Raw genomic sequence first — 23867 nt, forward strand, 5'->3', positions numbered from 1 at the left:
GTGTCCTGGAGGCTCTTTAAGAGGAAAAAAAAAAAAGCTAAGAAAGAAAACCTTACTCAAAATACATTTTTTTTTCCTTCTGGCACATTTCCTGAATCCAGCTGTAACTGGAAAAGCACGTGCCAAAATGCAGTTTGGAAAAGTGTTCATTTTTGTGGGTGTTTCAGCTCTGACTGGAACCAGGAAGCAGCCAAAGTCTGAAATGTGAATGAGTTCCCCCCGAGCCTTCCAAACCAGTTTTACAGTATTATTTTGCCCAGCATTATTGCCGTCCAAAGCTCTAACTCCAGGTCTCCTAATATACAATTTCAGGAAGGTGGGGTCTATTTATATTAACTCTAAGATTAATGAAGATTGGGGTGGAGAATGGGAAATGCTTCTTTCTCTGCTTCTGGTTGCTGACACTGTCAGAACTTTGTGTGAAATTTATAAGGCAAATGCCTTCAGGAAGAGGGGAAAAGGATTTAAGGAACTGATGAACCCTGTCCCTGAGGATCTGGGAGCACTGAATGGTTTACAGATCTTCCTGTGTCTTGAGGGAGTAAATGGGTCCCTGACCATGTGTCATTTTTTAAAATGGCAGGGGCTATATAGGGCTCAGATAACTCAGTGTTGATAGAGTTCTTTAAAATAACTTTTCACATAGTGAAAATAGCACTCTTGACGAGTAGCTCTTCACAATCACTGATTCAGAGTCATACTTTAGTCACCACACATGACCTGTCATTTACAGCTTGCAGAGCACAGCTGTTTGTGGGTGATCTATGATGAGTTGTCTTAATAGGAGAAGTTGAGCAAGAAACGTACAGGCTTGTTGCTCATTAATTCCTTCTTCAAACTCTGTGAGAGATACAAGAAGCTGCCCAGAATTTAATACTCATAGACTAGTAGTCATAGACCTTATGAAAAAGGGATAAGCACAGAGAAATGAAGCCATTTAGAGTCTGTCAGAGAACAGTAAATTTCAAAAACAACCCTTCTGTTTCATTAAAAATTTATTTATTCAAGTTTAATGTACTTTGAAATGAATTTGCATTTTATAAAGAATAGAATATATTTTCATAATACTTTACCAAGGAAACACTACCCCAGAAAGGTTACTTATATGCTGTGACAATGTCAAGTGTGTTATGCCCTAAATTTGACATGCTTGAGTATTAAATTCGTGTTCCATAAATTAGTCATAACGTCTTAACTTTTTAATATAACATGGCTCTTGATCAAAGCCTTCTTGAAATACACCTTGCACTTCAAGCTCATTTAATCTGAATATACCCATTCTTAATTCCTATCAAAGAAATATGTGTAATATATTTCCTGAAAGTGCACATAGTGAGAGAGATAACAAATTGAATTTTTTGCTTCTAAAATAATCTTAAATGGTAAAGGGTCTGTCATGCAAAATCTTGGCTTATAGACTTGTAGTTCCAGTTTTCTGACAAGGAACTTTTGTTATCAAACCACATAGTATTTTTCTAAAATATTTTATAGTTCATTAAAGTAGAGTTATAACATGTTAGACTACTGGGGGAATTTAAATAGTATTTAATTCAGTGGTCTATAAACTATGGCCCATGATCCAACCACCTGTTTTTGTAAATAAAGTTTTATTGGAACCCAGATGCTTCCATTTATTTAAGTAGTGTATATGGCTGCTTTCCTGCTGTTGTGACAGAGTTGAGTCCTTGCAACAGACACCATATGGCCCACAAGCTTAAACCACTTATTATTTGACCTTCAAGAAAGTTTGCCAAGACGTGATTGTCTATGCCCTACATTTTATAAAAGACAAAACAAAATAGTTAACATTTTCCATTACTGTTTGAGACAGGGGACTTGATTACCATATCATGAAATCTTAAAATTCCAAAAATATGTTCTGGTTTGCTTTACATTGATATATATGTGAGAAAATCTCCTTCATCCCTTTGTACTAAAATGAGATTGAACTAGTATGTGTGATGGGAAAGGGACATTGACTCTGTGTTCTTTCTCAGAGACCCAGATATAAAAGGCTCAGGGAACCTACAGCTACTTAGTATTTAATGAATTTAAACATTACATACAGAATTGAGTTATTGATCAGAATAGAGTAAAGGACTTCAAAACAAACTAGGCACGTGCAGTGAAGAGACATCTCTCCTTCCTTATAGTAAAAATATTCAATAAGGAGCTATGAAATAAATCAACTACACAACTCTTCTTGTAATCCCTCCCTTTTTTTTCAGTTTAGTAATGACAAAAAAGAAGCATCAGACATCGAAAGAACAACTGGAATGTTCCTCAGTCAAGTTGTAAGCTGACAGCTTTCTTGAAAGGAGATTAGGGACATAGTGTAAGAAAGTCCATAGAAGCATTTGACTCTAAGGTGTCCTGAAGTCAGAAAATATCAGGGAGTCTTTATCTTAAGGATGCTTGGAAAGGACTTTTAATGCCAGGTAAAACTGGTAAAATCATCTGCAGTGTCCAAGAATGGTACCCCCTGGAGTTATACAGCATATAACCTATGCAAACTTATGTGGCAGTACTGTATTTGAAGTACGAGCACTTACATTTTTAATGTAAATCAATTTTTAGTAGGAAAAACATAAATTTACAAAGTAGAAGTAATTATATAAAAGTGCTATTTGCATCACTAAACATTCTGGGTCCTTAAGTATGTGTTTCAATTCATTGACATTCAGTTGCTAGAGACCTGCCTCCCTATTTTCATCATAGATATCACAGTTCTGTCCAGCACCCACCTCAGAATCTTCACTTGCACAATACAAAATATATTTCTAACTCCAAATATATAACATTTTAAATAAAGGCAGTTAAAATCATTAATTTTTTATAATCATAGTTTTTCTTTTAAATAATGTTATTGAGGTATAACTTATGCACAATGAAATGCATCTATTCCAAGTATCTAGTTTGATGAGTTTTGACAAACTTGTGTACCCTAGTGACCACCATCACAATCAACTTATAGAATATTTGCATTACCCCAGAAAGTCCCCTCTTGTCCCTTTACAATTACCACCCGACATCTGCAGATAATTCTTGGCCTGCCTTCAGTCATCATAGATTAGTTCTGCCTGTTCTAAAAATTCACATGAATGGAATAGTACTATGCGTGTGTGTGTGTGTGTGAATATATATTTATATGTAAAATTGTTTTTCTTCCACTCGGTTTTTGAGATTTATCCATGTTGTTGCATGTATCAGTGTTTCATTTTGCTTTGTTGCTGATGCCACTCCGTTGTATGAACATACCACAGTTTGTTTACCTGTTCACCTGTTGACAGGTATCTGTTTGTTTCTAATTTGGGGCTAATATGATAATGCACCTATGAACATTCATGTAAAGTCCTTATGAGGAAATATGTTTTATTTCTCTTTGGTAAATAACAAAGAATGAAATTTCAGTTTTAAGTTCAGCTTAAGTTTTTAATGCTTATTCTACTTTTTTTCTGCCAGAGAACTCTGTTCTCAGTATTCCTTCACATCTATGTTTCAATTTGTATTAATACTTATTAAAATAAAATGAGATTGGTTAGCAGACATTTGGTGCTGTCCAAAATATCCATAATACATTTGGTCCAGAAGACATTTGGTCCACACCAAAAGGTCCTTGAAATTTGGTCCTATCTAAAATGTCCACAAGCATATTTGGTTCATGCCAAGTGGTTTTGGACAGGACCAAATATCAAGGATTTTGCATGAATTCTTTTTTTATTTGGGAAGAATCACAAAACAAAGATGAAACTCAGGGGCTTGTGCAAGACCTGAACAGGAAAGGTCTGCCCCAGGGTAAGAGAAATGAAACTCTTCGAGCATTCTAGAGTCTTGGTGACATACTTTCATGACCTATGTGGTGTGAAACCTTACTTGTTACAATTCTTGGCCGGGAGAGGAAGGAATATAACCAAGAGATAAAAATCTCTAGTATCAAGTTGACATGAGCTTAAAAGTCTCGTACCCTAAAAGATGGCCCAGTTGATCATGAGTGCCTCTTAAAAACCACAGAGATCCCTAAAACTTAGAACATACATTATGAGTCAACAACAAAATAATATACTTAGGAATAAACAAAAATGATCACTTAGATGTCAAGGCTGTCAAAATTGTGAAGGAAATGAGATTTTATTCTACATGAAAGCTAAAAAGTTGTCCTGCCACAATTTCATGGGTTCTGATAGAATGCTGTCTGGGTAAGAGACAGGGGATGTTATTACTCACAGCATTGTCAGTAGCCAGAGTATCACCATTTATCCTGGCTGCCTAAACCCCAATTCCCATGGCGAAAGGTGAAGAAGGCCAGGTCACATCCAATGCTTAGTGGTGCAACTCTGTTACCCTGCTGGCTAGTGGTATGGCATGATTTGCCTGGGGTTCTAGCAGTGCAGCTCTCTTTACGTCCCAGTTCTCTAGCTTTCCAAGTGATTATCAGGATCTCTCAAAATTGTTTAGATCAATTGTTTTTACTGCTTTAACAGGGCTGAATCAATTTCTGATAGTTGCCTTAGGACCCTGATGAACATACCAACTTTTTATTCAAAAGATTTTTTCCCAGGGCTTCCCTGATGGCACAGTGGTTAAGAATCCACCAGCCAACGTAGGGGACACGGGTTCGAGCCCTGGACTGGGAAGATCCCACATGCCACAGAGCAACTAAACCCGTGTGCCACAACTACTGAGCCTGAGTTCTAGAGCCCGCGAGCCACAACTACTGAGCCCACAGGCCTAGAGCCCGTGCTACTCAACAAGAGAAGCCACTGCAATGAGAAACCTGCACACCACAGTGTGCTACACAGTGAAGAGTAGCCCCTGCTCACCACAACTAGAGAAAGGCTGTGCGCAGCAACAAAGACCCAATGCAGCCAAAAATTAATTAATTATTTTTTTTAAAAAAGATTTTTTCTCAGACGTTCTGTTATAAAAATGAAATCACAAAAGAAGCTATTGTATTTGGGTTATTTTCTACTCTTCTAGTGTAGGCTCTTATTTTCTGCCCAGCTGTACTGATGTACTCAATGTAACATTTCTATTCAAGGTCCGTTTTGCTTCACAGTAAAATTCTTCAAAGAGGAAGGGATTAATATAGTTCAACTTAGCTTCTCTGTGTCACAAACAAGAAATGTAAATTGTGAAGTCAAATAATTTACTTAGTATATCTGATAAAACATAAATCCACTGAAGTAAAAGTAATTATCAAATTATATTTGCCCCCCCCAAAAAAGAAGAAAACATAGTCCAGAACAAAAATAGTGCCTCTGCTCTAATATGCAACATTCGAGAGACCCTTGGAAACTCGCTTCTCAACAATATGTCACTTGATTTTCCTTGGTCAAATCATCTGTCTCTACCAGGGTTCTATAAACATAAACATGTGGATAACATGGAGAGCTCCAGAATCCCAGGAGCAGTATCATGCCCCTCCCACTGGAGTTTACCATAATTTCTGTGATGAATCTTCCAACACCATAAAGTCTGCAGGATTGTATAGCCCAAGCAATAGGATGGTTGCACTGCAGTCTAGACCAACTTGGAGCCCCAGACAAAGCGAACAGCTTTCCATGCCACCCAGTATATGGGTTGATAATATTGCTAGGCATGGAATATGTTGCCTCCAGAGCCCAAAGAAGCCTACCAGGCTCTTTTGTAGTAGGGGATGCAAGACACAACAATTTGTCTTTTACTTTAGAAGGGATATTCTAGCATAGCCCTGACCACTAGACCCCTTAAACCTTCACTGAAGTGGCTCTTCCCTGAATCTATGTAGGATTTATCTCCCACCCTCTGGCATGTCTTACCAAGGCCACCAGCATATCAGCCACCTTTTACTTTTCCTGTCAGTCATCATGATATCAATGTAGTGCAGTGGTTCTCAAAAATAATATGGTATCCCAGGGTGAGAGAGGGGCTGTGGCAGAAATTTGTATCACCATTAATAACAAAATGAGGTAGGAGTGGTAGTCCCTTTCATATCTTCATTTAATTTTCCAGTCTGGCCCCTAGAGAAAATAGATGGATCCTGGGAAGTGACTGCAGACTCCCTCTTACTTAAACATGAAATAGCTATGATCAGCTATGCCTTCCACACTGTGTGCAGAATTTACCCCAGAGACCAGGGACTTAATGTTGGTGCTACTCCAACTGCCAAATGTAGAAATTCCAGTCATACACTCAGGAACTAGGGAGATAACTGCAGGGGACCCACTGTGAGCTGGACTTGTCAGAACTCTGCTTACTACCTGGCTCCCATAGGTCCCCACTCTGAAGGGGTACAGTGATGGTGCTTTTAATCTCTGGGTATCAAAGTCAACTCCGTGTCCAATAATCCTCCCCAGAGCAGACATGGACCCAGGTAAATGGCCATAGGCTCTGTTGGGGAAGGATTGAGGGAATTGTGCTCGTATGTATTTGCCATGGTCCAGCAGGGTCCTTCCTCCTAGAGACCCAGCCAGTGGGTTCTGGATCTGAACACTGGCTTAGGTGTAGAACGAAGTGAAGAATCGTGACTCTTAATTAAGGAGACCACCACTGACCTCATGTTCTTCTGTTCTTGACTTTGATTTATTCGGTTTTGGTTTTGGTTATAGATGGTAAGCAACACCCTACACACGTACAGATTAGAATTCAGGCAAAGATTCAAGATGTTTCCTATGCAGATTTCCAGAATTCTTTCTCTAACTCCTTCCTGTCTTGTAATGTGGCCTGCAAATTCAGGTCACCTGTCCCACTGCCTGCAGTCTGTGTCTCTTCAATTCCCCAGGACCACTGAGCTTTGCTTGAGATCTAGAAAGAGCCTTCTGACAGGAAGTTCACCTCAGGTGCAGTTTCCTTCTCACAGTGGCCACAGATCTGTTCTCCCTGGTGTCCAGTGTCTGAAATCAGATGTTTCATATCGTTTGTACAGTCTTCTCATTGTTCATGATGAGAAGTTAAGTGCAAGCATGGCTATTCTATGGTGGGAAGAGGAAAGTTCTGTCTTTAAACATTGACACTTATTTTAACCATAGAAGTGAATTGCTTTTATAATTCAAATGATTTAAAAAGCTAACATTTATACAATGAGTTTATGACAAGGACATTATAAAATGTGTATTTTTAAAATAGTCTGTGGTAAACATCTGCCCTAACTCACCTACCTTCTCTAGCTTCTCAGCCAATTCATAGGTAAACAAGTAGCCCACATTCACAAATTTCATGAAATAGATTATAGTGTCTCTCCCAAGTCTTTTCCTTTCAACAGTGTTTATTTAATAAAGTGTCACTGAGTCAATTTTATTCCGGGCACAGTACTTGGTCCTCTTCACCACAGGACAGAGTGATCTTCTGAATGCACTCTGACACCCACGTGCTTCTCTAGCCTGCCTCCAATTTCCCACATCTTGGATAGCAGCCTGCAGTTCTTTTCCTTAGTTCCGATAGGTTATCTTGAGCACAATTCAAGCTCTTCACCACCACCCCCCAAAAAGAATTAGCCTCCACCTTCAATAGCAGTACACTTTGCTGAAATTCTGATATTCTGAAATTCTCACATTATTATTGCTTTCAACCTCTCTTTTCTGGGTCTGAGGCCAACTTCCTAACTTCTCTGTTCTTAGGAGAGGTAGTAGAGAGCAGGGTGCATTGAATTCCTGGCTCTTTCGCTTTCTCTTTGTTTGAACTTGGGTAGGATATGTAACATATTTGGGTCTCTGTCCCTCTCTGAAAAAGGTGTTGTTAGTGTCTGCGTCAAATGATTGTTGTGATGATTGAGTTTATATATGTAAAGCCCTTAGAACAGTATCTGGAATACAATAAGCACTCAATAAATATTAGCCACTATTATTATTTCTCAGAATCATCAACACCTGGCTTCCAATCATTTGATCACCATATGAATTCTAAGTTGCTATATACCCTGTGCCTTAGTCATGAGTTTAGATGTCTTCAGGTCCAAGAATTTTGGAAGCAAAATTCAGACCGAGGTGCTTTTAAACTCTTGACCCCGACCCCTGGTGCCCTCTTCAAGGTGAGTGTCTGCAGCAAGGTCACTTTCCTCTGTCCCCGACCCATCCATTTTCAGCTTGCTCTGCACTAGTTGCCGGTCATGTGTCTCCCCGGGACTGGTACCACTCCCCTCATGAGACAAGCTATCATGAATCAGTAGCATTCACAAGGCCACCATGAAGCCAGCCTTTGGCTCCTGAAGGGGCAGCTAAGGCCCCAAAGTGCCAGCTGTGATTCTAAGTATATTTGAAAACTGACGAGAACAGAGAATAAGTGATGACAGGCAAAACAAGTAAAGACTTGTGTATTTGGCTCTAAAAGCAAAAAGAAATAGGCAAAGAATACATCTTGGTCAGAGAAAGAATGTAGTTCTGAAAGAATGTAGCGCAGCATGCAATAGATGTTTCCATAAACCGAATTGTAATTACACAATCTGTATTTTAGAGAAGAGACCCGTTATAGAATCAAAGGGATTTAGAGCAAGACTATAGCTAAAATTTAAAGTCTGTGTACACAAATAAGTAAAATCAATCTAATTAATAAAACAGATATTTATATCCCAGGTATAAAACACTGACTTGGGCTTCCCTGGTGGCGCAGTGGTTGAGAATCTGCCTGCCAATGCAGGGGACACGGGTTCGAACCCTGGTCTGGGAAGATCCCACATGCCGCAGAGCAACTAGGCCCATGAGCCACAACTACTGGGCCTGCACGTCTGGAGCCTATGCTCTGCAACAAGAGAGGCTGCGATAGTGAGAGGCCCACGCACCGCGATGAAGAGGGGCCCCCGCTTGCCACAACTAGAGAAAGCCCTCGCACAGAAACGAAGACCCAACACAGCAAAAATAAATTAATTAATTAATAAACTCCTACCCCCAACATCTTAAAAAAAAAAACAAAAAAAATCACTGACTTCTACTTCAGCTGGAGGATTTGTAAGTCAGTAGTGCATCTTATAAATCAAGTGCATGAACCAGTCACCATTTCCTGAGAATATAAATCAGTCATGGTCTCAAAGCAGTTGCATGACTTGGAAAAAACTCCTTGGATGAATAAATCAGTCACTTCCAGATATATGAATAAGTGACATGCCCCATAAATCACATGACTGCATACTCATGCTTCATCAATCAGAAACTTTTATTTATAATTGAAAATTTTAAAACACGTATTGCGAACAATTTACTAAACACCAGTCCCACATTCCCATAGTACTGTAAGATGCTGTGTATAAGAAATGCAAAAGTTTACCTGTGCCAGATAGTGTTTTTCACCGAACAGCAAACTGATATGTTGGGCAGAGTTTGCTGGTACTTGTGCTTATAGTAACACCTCATTATCCTGTATGGAAAATGTAGGTGAGTACGACTAACTCATACACAAGCATATCTTTCAAACCATATCTTTCGAATTATGTGGCTATAAATGCATCAACTATTGGAAAACTGTTTCTTTTGGAGAATGTTTTCAAAAATAGGTAAAGCAATGTAATTGTAATTAAAAATAAATAAAAATAAACATTTACCTAGATAATCATAAGACTACATGCTAATGTTCCATTAGCATATGTAAATTTTACTAATATAATCACGTTTTGTGTTTGCTTAGCATTTTATACATTTATAACTTTCACTTACAATTGTTATACTCATTATCATCATTTTACAGATGAGGAAAATGTGGATGATAATTAAAATCCAAGGTCAAGTGTCCAGCCCAGCTAGAATTCAGGTTTCCTGTCTTCTATTTTGTATTCTTTCTGTTTCACCATGTCACCTTTCATATGTTTTTCTGCCATTAGAATGGCATGGATAATTTTTAATCTTTTTATGAATATGTGAAATTCCTAGTTTTAAGCTTAAAGTTTACTAATTTAAACTTACTTCTACAGCCTTAGTAAGGTCACCCATATTCTGAAACATCAACTGCTAGTTTTTAATGGCATAGTCATCATAAAATATTTATTTGTACACCATTATACATCTGACATGAGCTGAAGCTTGGATTTACATTTGTAATAACAAATGCCTTATTGCCGTATAGATTCCTTATAATCCATTACAAGTTTAATGATTTTTGTCACTGAACAAAGACCATCATTGAATGGTGGAATTTCATACATTTTCTAACTATAATTCGCGTGACTGCATAATCACACTACTCTTATCTTAAAACCTATTCAAATGCGTCCACACATATTATCTGATTATCAGGCACTCTCCAGGAAATGTCAGGCCACTCACTGAGTTCATTCCTGTGACTTAATATGGATGAAGTTTCAAATACTACTATTTCTCGTTATCAAACAGGTAGCTTTTGATAAAAGCAATTCAGAGCCTAGCAAGGGAATCTGACCTACTTTCATAAAGAGAACCATGTTCAGTGTACACTATAAAAAACACTAATTAGAAGTCATTTTTCCTTATTGGCTTAAGTGTTAGTTTGACTTTAAAAGTCAATTTTAATTTCAGACTGTTTTGCATTAGAATTGTTGTTGTACTCAGCTTACAGACTGTTCTGGCAGCTAGTTTCCTCCTCACGTCAGTTAGCTGTTGGGAAGGAGAAAGTGAAAATTGTAATACAGAATTCACAATATCAATTCCACAGTATGGCATTTAGAGTTATACTCTTTTTGAGTTGCTGCTTAGTAATTTGCTAATGAATGATAATAACACATCTGTCCCATCTCTTGAGGGACAGGTATCACACAGACATTAAATCTTGCTTGGATAGCATAATTATATGGGATTCAGCATTATTCCAGTTTATCAACAATGTGAGACACTTGAGAACTGCATGGACAGTGTGATCTAGAGAAACAGTGCTGGTTGGGAAGAAGACAAGTAAATTCTACTTCAAGTTCAGGTGGTAGTTACATGACCTTGGGCATGTCACTAATTCTAACCTAGTTTTAGTTTGTCTGTCTTTAACTTGAAGATTAGATTTCCCCCTTTGTGATTTTTTTTTGAATTTTATTTTATTTTTTCATACAGCAGGTTCTTCTTAGTTATCCATTTCATAAACATCAGTGTATACATGACAATCCCAATTGCCCAATTCATCACACCACCACCACCCCATCCCCACTTTCCCCGCTTGGTGTCCATATGTTTGTTCTCTACATCTGTGTCTCAATTTCTGCCCTGCAAACTGGTTCATCTGTACCATTTTTCTAGGTTCCACATATATGCGTTAATATATGATATTTGTTTTTCTCTTTCTGACTTACTTTACTCTGTATGACAGTCTCTAGATCCATCCATGTCTCAACAAATGACCCAATTTCATTCCTTTTTATGTCTGAGTAATATTCCATTGTATATATGTACCACATCTTCTTTATCCATTTGTCTGTAGATGGGCATTTAGGTTGCTTCCATGACCTGGCTACTGTAAATACTGCTGCAATGAACATTTGGGGTGCATGTGTCTTTTTGAATTATGGTTTTCTCAGGGTATATGCCCAGTAGTGGGATTGCTGGATCATATGGTAATTCTATTTTTAGTTTTTTAAGGAATGTCCATACTGTTCTCCATAGTGGCTGTATCAATTTACATTCCCACCAAGAGTGCAAGAGGGTTCCCTTGTCTCCACACCCACTCCAGCATTTGTCGTTTGTAGATTCTCTGATGATGCCCATTCTAACTGGTGTGAGGTGATACCTCATTGTAGTTTTGATTTGCATTTCTCTAATAATTAGTGATATTGAGCAGCTTTTCACGTGCTTCTTGGCCATCTGTATGTCTGCTTTGGAGAAATGTCTATTTACGTCTTCTGCCCATTTTTGGACTGGGTTGTTTGTTTTTTTAATATTGAGCTGCATGAGCTGTTTATATATTTGGAGGTTAATCCTTTGTCCGTTGATTCGTTTGCAAATATTTTCTCCCATTCTGAGGGTTGTCTTTTTGTCTTGTTTATGGTTACCTTTGCTATGTAAAAACTTTGAAGATTGAGGTCCCATTTGTTTATTTTTGTTTTTATTTTCATTACTCTAGGAGGTGGATCAAAAAAGATCTTGCTGTGATTTATGTCAAAGAGTGTTCCTTCTATGTTTTCCTTTAAGAGTTTTATAGTGTCTGGTCTTACATTTAGATCTCTAATCCATTTTGAGTTTATTTTTGTGTATGGTGTTAGGAAGTGTTCTAATTTCATTCTTTTCCATGTAGCTGTCCAGTTTTCCCAGCACCACTTATTGAAGAGACTGTCTTTTCTCCGTTGTATATCCTTGCCTCCTTTGTCATAGATTAATTGACCATAGGTGAGTGGGTTTATCTCTGGGCTTTGTATCCTATTCCATTGATCTATGTTTCTGTTTTTGTGCCAGTACCATATTGTCTTGATTACTATAACTTTATAGTATAGTCTGAAGTCAGGGAGTCTGATTCCTCCAGCTCCGTTTTTTACCTTCAAGACTGCTTTGGCTATTTGGGGTCTTTTGTGTCTCCACACACATTTTAAGAATTTTTGTTCTAGTTCCATAAAAAATGCCACTGGTAATTTGATAGGGATTGCATTCAATCTGTAGATTGTCTTGGGTAGCATAGTCATTTTCACAGTATTGATTCTTCCAATCCAAGAACATGGTATATCTCTCCATCTGTTGGTATCATCTTTAATTCCTTTCAACAGTGTCTTATAGTTTTCTGCATACAGGTCTTTTGTCTCCCTAGGTAGGTTTATTCCTAGGTATTTTATTCTTTTTGTTGCAATGGTAAATGGGAGTGTTTCCTTAATTTCTCTTTCAGATTTTCATCATTAGTGTATAGGAATGCAAGAGATTTCTATGCATTAATTTTGTATCCTGCAACTTTACCAAATTCATTGATTAGCTCTAGTAGTTTTCTGGTGGCATTTTTAGGATTCTCTATGTATAGTATCATGTCATCTGCAAACAGTGACAGTTTTACTTCTTCTTTTCCAATTTGTATTCCTTTTATTTCTTTTTCTTCTCTGATTGCTGTGGCTAGGACTTCCAAAACTATGTTGAATAACAGTGGCAAGAGTGGACATCCTTGTTTCGTTCCTGATCTTAGAGGAAATGCTTTCAGTTTTTAACCATTGAGAATGATGTTTGCTGTGGGTTTGTCATATATGACCTTTATTATGTTGAGGTAGGTTCCCTCTGGGCCCTTTATGGAGAGTTTTTGTCATAAATTGGTGTTGAATTTTCTCCAAAGCTTTTTCTGCATCTATTGAGAATATCATATGCTTTTTATTCTTCAATTTGTTACTATGGTGCATCACATTGATTGATTTGTGTATATTGAAGAATCCTTGCATCCCTGGGATAAATCCCACTTGATCATGGTGTATGATCCTTTTAATGTGTTTTTGGATTCTGTTTGCTAGTATTTTGTTGAGGATTTTTGCATCTATATTCATTAGTGATATAGGTCTGTAACTTTCTATTTTTGTAGTATCTTTGTCTGGTTTTGGTATCAGGGTGATGGTGGCCTCATAGAATGAGTTTGGGAGTGTTCCTTCCTCTGAAGTTTTTTGGAAGAGTTTGAGAAGGATGGGTGTTAGCTCTTCTCTAAATGTTTGATAGAATTCACCTGTGAAGCCATCTGGTCCTGGATTTTGTTTGTTGGAAGATTTTTAATCACAGTTTCAATTTCATTACTTGTGATTGGTCTGTTCATATTTTCTATTTCTTCCTGGTTCAGTCTTGGAAGGTTATACCTTTCTAAGAATTTGTCCATTTCTTCCAGGTTGTCCATTTTATTGGCATAGAGTTGCTTGTAGTAGTCTCTTAGGATGCTTTGTATTTCTGTGTTGTCTGTTGTAACTTCTCCTTTTTCATTTCTAATTTTATTGATTTGAGTCCTCTCCCTCTTTTTCTTGATGAGTCTGGCTAATGGTTTATCAATTTTGTTTATCTTCTCAAAGAACCAGCTTTTAGTTTTGTTGATCTTTGCTATTGTTTTCTTTGTTTCTATGTCATTTATTTCTGCTCTGATCTTTATGATTTCTTACCTTCTGCTAACTTTGGGTTTTGTTTGTTCTTCTTTCTGTAGTTCCCTTATGTATAAGGTTAGATTGTTTATTTGAGATTTTTCTTGTTTCTTGACATAGGCTTGTATAGTTATAAACTTTGCTCTTAGAACTGCTTTTGCTGCATCCCATAGGTTTTGGATCATTTTCTTTTCATTGTCATTTGTCTCTAGGTGTTTTTTGATTTCGTCTTAGATTTCTTCAGTGATCTCTTTGTTATTTAGTAATGTATTGTTTAGCCTCCATGTGTTTGTGTTTTTTACGTTTTTTCCCTGTAATTCACTTCAAATCTCATAGTGTGGTCGTCAGAAAAGATGCTTGATATGATTTCAGTTTTCTTAAATTTACTGAGGCTTGATATGTGACCCAAGATGTGATCTATCCTGGAGAATGTTCTGTGCGCACTTGAGAAGAAAGTGTAATCTGCTGTTTTTGGATGGAATGTCCTATAAATATCAATTAAATCTATCTGGTCTATTGTGTCATTTAAAGCTTCTCTTTCCTTATTTATTTTCATTTTGGACGATCTGTCCATTGGTTTAAGTGAGGTGTTAAAGTCCCCCACTATTATTGTGTTACTGTCGATTTCCTCTTTTATAGCTGTTAGCAGGTGTCTTATGTATTGAGGTGCTCCTATGCTGGGTGCATATGTATTTATAATTGTTATGTCTTCTTCTTGGATTGATTCCTTGATCATTATGTAGCGTTCTTCCTTGTCTCTTTTAACATTCTTTATTTTAAAGTCTATTTTATCTGATATGAGTATTGCTACTCCAGCTTTCTTTTGATTTCCATTTGCATGGAATATCTTTTTCCATCCCATCACTTTCAGTCTGTATGTGTCCCTAGGTCTGAAGTGGGTCTCTTCTAGACAGCATGTAGATGGGTCTTGTTTTTGTATCCATTCAGCGAACCTGTTTCTTTTGGTTGGAGCATTTAATCCATTCACGTTTAAAGGTAATTATCAATATGTATGTTCCTATGACCATTTTCTTAATTGTTTTGGGTTTGTTTTTGTAGATCCTTTTCTTCTCTTGTGTTTCCCACTTAGAGAAGTTCCTTTAGCATTTGTTGTAGAGCTGTTTGGGTGGTGCTGAATTCTCTTAGCTTTTGCTTGTCTGTAAAGCTTTTGATTTCTCCATCGAATCCGAATGAGATCCTTGCCGTGTAGAGTAATCTTGATTGTACGTTCTTCCCTTTCATCACTTTAAGTATATCATGCCACTCCCTTCTGGCTTGTAGAGTTTCTGCTGAGATCAGCTGTTAACCTTATGGGAGTTCCCTTGTATGTTATTTGTCGTTTTTCCCCTGCTGCTTTCAATAATTTTTCTTTGTCTTTAATTTTTGCCGATTTGATTACTATGTGTCTCAGCATGTTTCTCCTTGGGTTTATGCTGCCTGGGACTCTCTGTGCTTCCTGGACTTGGGTGGTATTTCCTTTCCCATGTTAGGGAAGTTTTCAACTATAATCTCTTCAAATATTTTCTCGGGTACTTTCTCTCTCTCTTCTCCTTCTGGGACCCCTGTAAGGCAAATGTTTTTGCATTTAATGTTGTCCCAGAGGTCTCTTAGGTTGTCTTCATTTCTTTTCATTCTTTTTTCTTGATTCTGTTCTGCAGCAGTGAATTCCACCATTCTGTCTTCCAGGTCACTTGTCCGGTCTTCTGCCTCAGTTATTCTGCTATCGATTCCTTCTAGTGTAGTTTTCATTTCAGTTATTGTATTGTTCATCTCTGTTTGTTCTTTATTTCTTCTAGGTCTCTGTTGAACATTTCTTGCATCTTCTCGATCTTTGCCTCCATTCTTTTTCCGAGGTCCTGGATCATCCTCACTATCATTATTCTGAATTCTTTCTCTGGAAGATCACTTCTCTTCACTTCATTTAGTTGTTTTTCTGGGGTTTTATGTTCTTCCTTCATTTGGTACATAGCCCTCTGTCTTTTCATCTTGTTTATCTTTCTGTGAATGTGGTTTTTGTTCCACAGGCTGCAGGATTGTAGTTCTTCTTGTTTCTGCTGTCTGCCCTCTCTAGAATGTTCTTCTTTTGGATCTTTCCATGGTTGGCTCTCCCCCTTTGTGATTCTTGTGAATATTGTGAACAAACATTAATAAAATAGATGTGCTCTGAGTTCATCAGATGAGAATACTATGTAAGTCAAAAAGTGTGTGATTGAGTCACAACAGGGTCTGGGGATTCATGATCCATTCAGTGTACTCATTCAGGGGGAAATAACCCATTTTAACCATGTAGAATTCATTGCTTTTAAGATCTTTTGGAAAATCATGTTCACTTCAAATCTGCCCCGTGTATAGCTTTGCATTCCTCTTTTAATTCCCATTGTTCTTTTCTTAGAAGTGAAAGCATGTATCTGGTCTTTATCTTTGTTAAATTTATTCAGTAAATGCAATTCTCCAACATGGTGATCACTTTTGTGGCACTTCTCTGTAGTTCTTAGAGTTGATGAAGTTCATGGAGAACTTCCACCTGAAGCTAAAATGTGTTTGACCATTGCATTGTGCTATGCATGTAACAAACACCAGTTAAGTCATCAATTAAATATAATGTTAAGTTGAAGTCTTTTTAAACAATAATATTAATTGGAACCTTAATATTAGTGAATTTATGTTTATGTAAAATGTGATCAATCTATCTTGCTTCAGTGTATCTAGATATTCTGGCATCTATGGCAGGATTGTATCCTTAGGTGTCTGTCCCCTTCTTCACTTCCACAAGAAACAGACTATAAAATAATCCTTATTTACCACCCTATCTGCACAGCCCTTCCTGTCCATCTGGATGTCAGATGGAAGCAAAGAGATCCATGGCACTTTGAAATAACTGAGGTGGCCCAGGTACCATTTCATAATGCAATTTGCAAAGCCAAGGTCTAATATCCACATCTCTGTTTGAACTATCACTAAGTGGATAATGGAGGCCACATTTTCCTCCAGAGTCACACTATTTCCACATCTTCTAATTCATTATTCTTGAAGCACTTTGAGTTACCTAGACTCAAATTAGAGTTTAGGCAATGCTATTCATAGGCCAACAGAGTACATTGCAGAATCGTCTTCTTTAAGCCCTTGACCTTTTCCCAACAAACATTTCCTTTACCTATACTGAGCCAGCCTATGTTTTCACACACAATTTGTTATTCTTGTAATGCCCACTCAAGACAAAGGAGAAAAGGGGAAATGGAGAAAAAGGAAAAATACGGAAAATCAAGTAAGGCAGCATAGCTCCAATAAAATCCTTAGAAGAATATAAGAGAAATGAATTGGCCAGTCTTCAGAATTCGAAAGCTATCTGTTATATACCTTCCCAGAATAGTATTAATGCCTTAAGAAAAGTTTGACAGAATTCTTGAACAGACACTTTGGTAGTCAGCAGCACTGTTCCAGTCCTCCTTGCCCCAGGTTTATTGTAGGATTGCACTTCCTAACTGTTTATGGTTGTCTGGGGCTATGTAACTAGTCTGGCAAATGAAGAGTGAGCAGAAGTGAAGTATTACTTCTGGGCTACAGTGAGACTCTTCAGAGTGGTTTTTTCCCTCTGACACAACAGGCGAGATTCAAAATGTTGACTGTTAGACTGTCTACCTTAGTATCCGTGATAAGCACCTGGCCACGTACCACTGTCAAGTAGCATGGGCAAGAAATAAACCTTTATTATTTTAAGACACTGAGATACAATGTTGTGTTTTATGGTAGCACAACCAACACTATTCTATTACAGATACCAACTTTGTTAAGAATGAAAGGATAGTCCTCAGCAAGAATTTCCAATGCTTCAAGCAACTTTTAACCTGTATTTAGGCCTTGGTTTGATAATAAGGTAATGGCATAGATGCATGTAATATGATATGAATTATTCTCATGTAGTAATTTATTGAATGCTTTTTAGTTTTCAATAGATCTATTTAGTAGTTCCAGCCATTTGCATAATATGAGTCAGTTCCAGGATGAAAAAAGTCTACCCTTTATATAATGAACAGGTTCACCTGCCCCCGGGTGGCTGGTTGGTTCCCTTCAATATACTGCTATATCAGGGGCTCACCACTGTTCTCTCTTAATGCTATACTTAGTACAGCACAATCTCAGTAGTCAGATAAAAATTTCAGTGGGAGGAAATATTGAGTCCCTAATATTATGTCCACTGTGTTCATGAGTCCAGTGGGCATGAACTGGAATGGTTGAAGAAAGACAGTGACACCACAGTGTGGATCATATGGTCAACCTGAATGACAGTGCTTAGAAGAGGGGGCCATTAATGATAATTTATATGGAAAACAAATAATCTTCCATTCTGGTCCCATTTCAATAGATCCATTCACATATCTCCTCCCCATAGCGCCTTGTCACCAAATTTATAACCTTCTCTCTATGTCCCTGCCCATCTGACCAAAGAAATTCTTCTCTGTTCATACACCACCATAGACCTGTATTTCTGACAATCTCTCCAGTTGCAAAGCTTTCCACTTTGACCTTCCTAACATAGATAAATTTTGCTCCCCTCTGGTAAAGCAGATCAAGTGGGGAATGAATGGACTACTCTGTTTCAGTTCTAGAAATGCCATGTACAATTAGTTACCACCAAAGATAACTTCAGATCAAAGCACTTTTATTACCACCTTGGCTCTGCTGTCAATTACCTTGGCTCTGCTGCCTAACAGAATAACTATTACAATCTTATCCCTTTTCATTAGGTGCTGCTTCTTTGCCTCTGTCACCCAGGGATTTCATAACCCCACTGATATCAGAGAGTCTGTTTCAGTGTCACCATTTCCCATTTTCATACATGGCCTACAGAGAACAGACACTACAGGTCTTTGGCTAATGTACTTTTCTACACTGACATAATTCTCAATTCTGTGGTGAAGACAGAATTAAGGGGTGATTGAGCCAGTTGCCTATAAAAAAAATAATCCATTTCAGCAGTCTTATTTCCCTAAGACTTTGGATTTTTTTCCTACATTATACTAAGGAAATTCTGACATCCCAAATTCATTAATGATAGACCAATATTGAATCCAGGTTTTAATCAACTCACTGAGAAACCATTTAAAAGCACTCCCAGGTGCTCAGACTGGAACTCTAAATCAAGAAATAGTTTAAAAATCTCTAGTCATATAAACCCATATTAACAATGTCAAGCCTATCTTAAAATGATATCTTTGCCATCCTTGTCTAGAATCTGAGAGTCCATTCCTCAGATTTTTCTTTTACACGTTAACACAATATTGCAATTATTTTGATGTGAAAACCTTATTTTTCCTGGTTTACTTTTTAATTGGCTCCCAGGGGAATTTTGCAACCTGACTCCATTTATAGGCCTTGAGGCAAAGAATGGAAGTAGACATATTTTTTAAAAATAGATCTTTATTAGAGTATAATTGCTTCACAATACTGTGTTAGTTTTCTGTTGTACACCAAAGTGAGTCAGCCATATGCATACCTTTGTCCCCATATCCCCTCCCTCTTAAGCCTCCCTCCCACCCTCCCTATCCCACTCCTCTAGGTCATCGCAAAACACCGAGCTGATCTCCCTGTGCTTCGCTGCTACTTCCCACAAGCTAACTATTTTACATTTGATATTGTATATATGCCGATGCTACTCTCACTTCGCCCCAGCTTTTCCCTCCCAACCCATGTCCTCAAGTCCCTTCTCTATGTCTGCATCTTTATTCCTGCCCTGCAACTACGTTCATCAGTACCATTTTTTTTTTTTTTAGATTCCATATATATGTGTTAGCATACAGTATTTGTTTTTCTCTTTCTGACTTACTACACTCTGTATGACAGACTCTAGGTCCATCTACCTCACTACAACTGGACAGCTACATGTAAAAGAATGAAATGAGATCACTACCTAACACCATACACAAAAATAAACTCCAAATTGATTAAAGACCTAGATGTAAGACCAGACACTATAAAACTCTTAGAGGAAAAACACTCTTTGACATAAACCACAGCAAGATCTTTTTTGACCCACCTCCTAGAGTAATGGAAATAAAACCAAAAATAAACAAATGGGACTTAATTAAACTTAAAAGCTTTTGCACAGCAAAGGAAACCATAAACAAGACAAAAAGGCAACCCTCAGAATGGGAGAAAATATTTGCAAATGAAACAACAGACAAAGGATTAATCTCTAAAATATACAAACAGCTCATGGAACTCAGTATCAAAAAAACAAACAATCCAATTAAAAAATGGGGCAGAAGACCTAAATAGACATTTCACCAAGGAAGACATACAAATGGCCAAGAGGCACATGAAAAGCTGCTCAAAATCACTAGTTATTAGAGAAATGCAAATCAAAACTACAAAACACTCCCACCAACAGTGCAGGAGGGTTCCCTTTTCACCACACCTTTTCAAGCATTTATTGTTTTTAGATTTTTTGATAATGGCCAGATGTGAATGTAGGAGTCCCTCACTGCATTAAATCATACAAAGGCTATGACCCAGGGACCACTACTCAGAAGTAGGAGGGTAATTATTATGCTGTTGATGGGAATGTAAAATACAGCCACTATGGAGAATAGTATGGAGGGTCCTTAAAAAACTAAAAATAGAACTACCATATGATCCAGCAATCCCACTACTGGGCATATACCCTGAGAAAACCATAATTCAAAAAGAGACATGTACCACAATGTTCACTGCAGCTCTATTTACAATAGCCAGGACATGGAAGCAACCTAACTGTCCATCAACAGATGAATGGATAAAGAAGATGTAGCACATATATACAATGGAATATTACTCAGCCATAAAAAGAAACAAAATTGAGTTATTTGTAGTGAGGTGGATGGACCTAGAGTCTGTCACACAGAGTGAAGTAAGTTAGAAAGAGAAAAACAAATACTGTATGCTAACACATATATATGGAATCTAAAAAAAAAAAATGGTTCTGACGAACCTAGGGGCAGGACAGGAATAAAGATGCAGACTTAGAGAATGGACTTGAGGACATGTAGAGGGGGAAGGGTAAGTTGGGACAAAGTGAGAGAGTAGCATTGACATATATATACTACCAAATGTAAAATAGATAGCTAGTGGGAAGCAGCTGCATAGTACAGGGAGGCAGCTCAGTGCTTTGCGACTGCCTAGAGGGGTGGGATAGGGAAGGTGGGAGGGAGATGCAAGAGGGAGGTGATATGAAGATATATGTATGCATATAGCTGATTTACTTTGTTATACAGCAGAAACTAACACAACATTGTAAAGCAATTATACTCCAATAAAGGTGTTTAAAAAGAAAAAAAAAAGATACATTCATCGCAGTGTTCACTGCAGCACTATTTACAATAGCCAGGACATGGAAGCAACCTAAATGTCCATCAACAGAGGAATAGATAAAGAAGATGTGGTACATATATACAATGGAATATTACTCAGCCATAAAAAGGAATGAAATTGTGTCATTTGCAGAGACGTGAATGGACCTAGAGACTGTTATACAGAGTTAAGTCAGAAAGAGAAAAACAAATATCGTATATTAACGCATATATGTGGAATCTAGAAAAATGATATGTATGATCTTATTTGCAAAGCAGAAATAGAGACACAGAGGTAGAGAACAAACGTATGGATACCAAGGGGGAAAGGGGGGCGGTGGGATGAACTGGGAGATTGAGATTGACATACACATACACTACGGATACTATGTATAAAATAGATAACTAATGAGAACCTACTGTACAGTACAGGGAACTCAGTGCTCCGTGCTCTGACTAATTCACTTTGCTGTACAGCAGAAACTGACCAGCTATACTCCAATAAAAAAAAATAGAGTTACAAGATAGAAGTGGAGGCCCTTGATGTCTTCAAGCAGAACTACCAGCTTGGACATTATAAATAAATTTGTCTAATCTAAACCATCATCATTTTGGGATTACTAATGCAGCAGCTGGACTGATATCCTAACACATAATTTGTACCTAAATGTGAGGTGCTACTGAAATAAAACCAGTAATGGAAGGCATTGGCAGTCAGGCAACAGTTGTGAGGATACTGCAGACTGGAACACTGGTGACTCATGCTATGGCAAAACATTTGATAAAACTATCACCAATGATACTTAAATTGCAGACCACATGCTTATAGAGCCTATAGCTCTATGGCAGTGTTTCTCAACATATGTCCTATTGGCATTTGGGATAGAATAACTTTTTTGTTGTTCAAGAATACCCTATATGGGAAAAGAATCTAAAAAAAGAGTGGATATATGTATATGTATAACTGATTCACTTTGCTGTATACCTGAAACTAACACAACATTATAAACAACTATGTTCCAGTAAAAATTTTTAAAAAATAAAAATAAAAGCAATAGGAGAGTAAGAGAACTCCAAGGGGAGAGAGAGATCAGATGGGGGGGCTTGTGTGTTTAGGTAATGTCATTCAACAGCCCAACACGGAGTCTGGGTCAGAGAGTTTTGAAAGGCCGCAGTAGCTTGGCATCTTTTATACTGACGGATCTTATCTATGGTTAGCCGATGTGGGTGTAGTTTCGTGCGTGTGGAAAGCAGGGAGGCTCTCAGTAGCTTAAAATATGCTTATTTGGGCTATGATTAAAACAAATGGATATCTAAAAATTTTATATTAGTGCTGATTGCCTTTTGAGCTAATAGGAGTCAGTCTGCTATAAACAAATAAACAACATACAGCTAATATACAGAGGCCATCTTTGGCTCATTTATAAAACACTGGGAAATCAGAAGACTTGACTTTTTTATTACCTCAACTCTGCTGATATAAGAGAGAAGATATTATCTTAGATCAATCATAGGAATTCCTTGGTTCTCTAATGATATTTTGAGACATTCAAAGCTCTACAGCATAGTTAAAATTAGCCATTCCACCCACACAGTACTTTTATGTTTGAACCAGTATTAACAGACTGTCCAGTCATTCAATCTGGATAGCTTGTCTTCAGTAGGACTTCATTCTAGGATCAACACAAGAGGTAATTTAAATAACTGTTATACCACTGGCTGACATAGGAACATATCTGATTTTCTACTGGTAACTGGACCCTGGCCACAGAGCCAACTAAAGATTTGCATTTCTTTAAACATTGATTACCTGTAACCACTTCATGAAGCAGTTACTGTAACACTCAAACTTCACCTACAAATAGACAACAGAATTCATTCTAGTTAGTTCAGGCAGAAGGGGTTTAATAGAGGAAATTATGTGAATGCAAAATTGTAGATTAGCAGGCTCTAAACTAAATTGTGATTAACAACTCTCACTCTCTAGAATCCTCTATCACAAGGACACTGATACAAAAGATCAAAGACTCTGAATGCTGTTGCTGCTCCTGAGTATAAAACCACATCACCTCTGCCATGATCCAGGTCAGAAAAAAAGAAAAAGTGGGGGGGGGAGATGCTTCAATCCCTCCTTCTCTTAACATGGCACATTTCCTAATTAAAGATTTTGGAAATTGAATTGCATTCATTCTATTATTCATTCATGCATTTATTCCTAAAACGTCTACCATATACTTAGTTACTGTTCAAGGTGCTAAGGATGCGGCAGTGAACAATACAAGCAAATCTCTTTCTTATAGAGGCAAGGTAATAAACAAATAGAAATTTCTTTATATACTATGCCATATGGTAATAAATGATTTTGAGAAAATTAAAGTAGGATAAAAGGAAAGGATAATGTTTTTTTTTTTAAAAAAAGGAGGGGTTACTATTCTATGTTTCTCAATCAAGGAAAGCTTTAATGATGTATGGCAATGATAGTAACATTTGAGCAGAGACCTGAAAGAATTGAGGGAATAAGCCATAAAGATATCTGGGAAAAGAGGAGACTGTGTTCAAAGGCTCTGAGGCAAGAGCCTGGTATGTTTAAGAAATAGCAAAGA

At 37.5% G+C, this 23867-nt stretch overlaps 1 long non-coding RNA gene across 5 annotated transcripts in view; it reads left to right on the forward strand.

Annotated features, from left to right (window-relative positions):
- The window catches only part of LOC141278593 (uncharacterized), a 148153-nt gene extending 124752 nt beyond the window's left edge, over nucleotides 1-23401 (forward strand). For 4 of the 5 annotated variants that reach the window (XR_012331539.1, XR_012331536.1, XR_012331537.1 and 1 more), the window contains 2 exons: nucleotides 17715-17813; nucleotides 23252-23401. This is a non-coding gene — a long non-coding RNA (uncharacterized lncRNA). The remainder of the gene's footprint in view (nucleotides 1-17714; nucleotides 17814-23251) is intronic. The other variant, XR_012331538.1, reaches the window with a different exon arrangement.
- Nucleotides 23402-23867: the final 466 nt, after the last annotated feature.

Source organism: Tursiops truncatus, chromosome 4, assembly GCF_011762595.2.
Source record: "Tursiops truncatus isolate mTurTru1 chromosome 4, mTurTru1.mat.Y, whole genome shotgun sequence".
NCBI lineage: Eukaryota > Metazoa > Chordata > Mammalia > Artiodactyla > Delphinidae > Tursiops > Tursiops truncatus.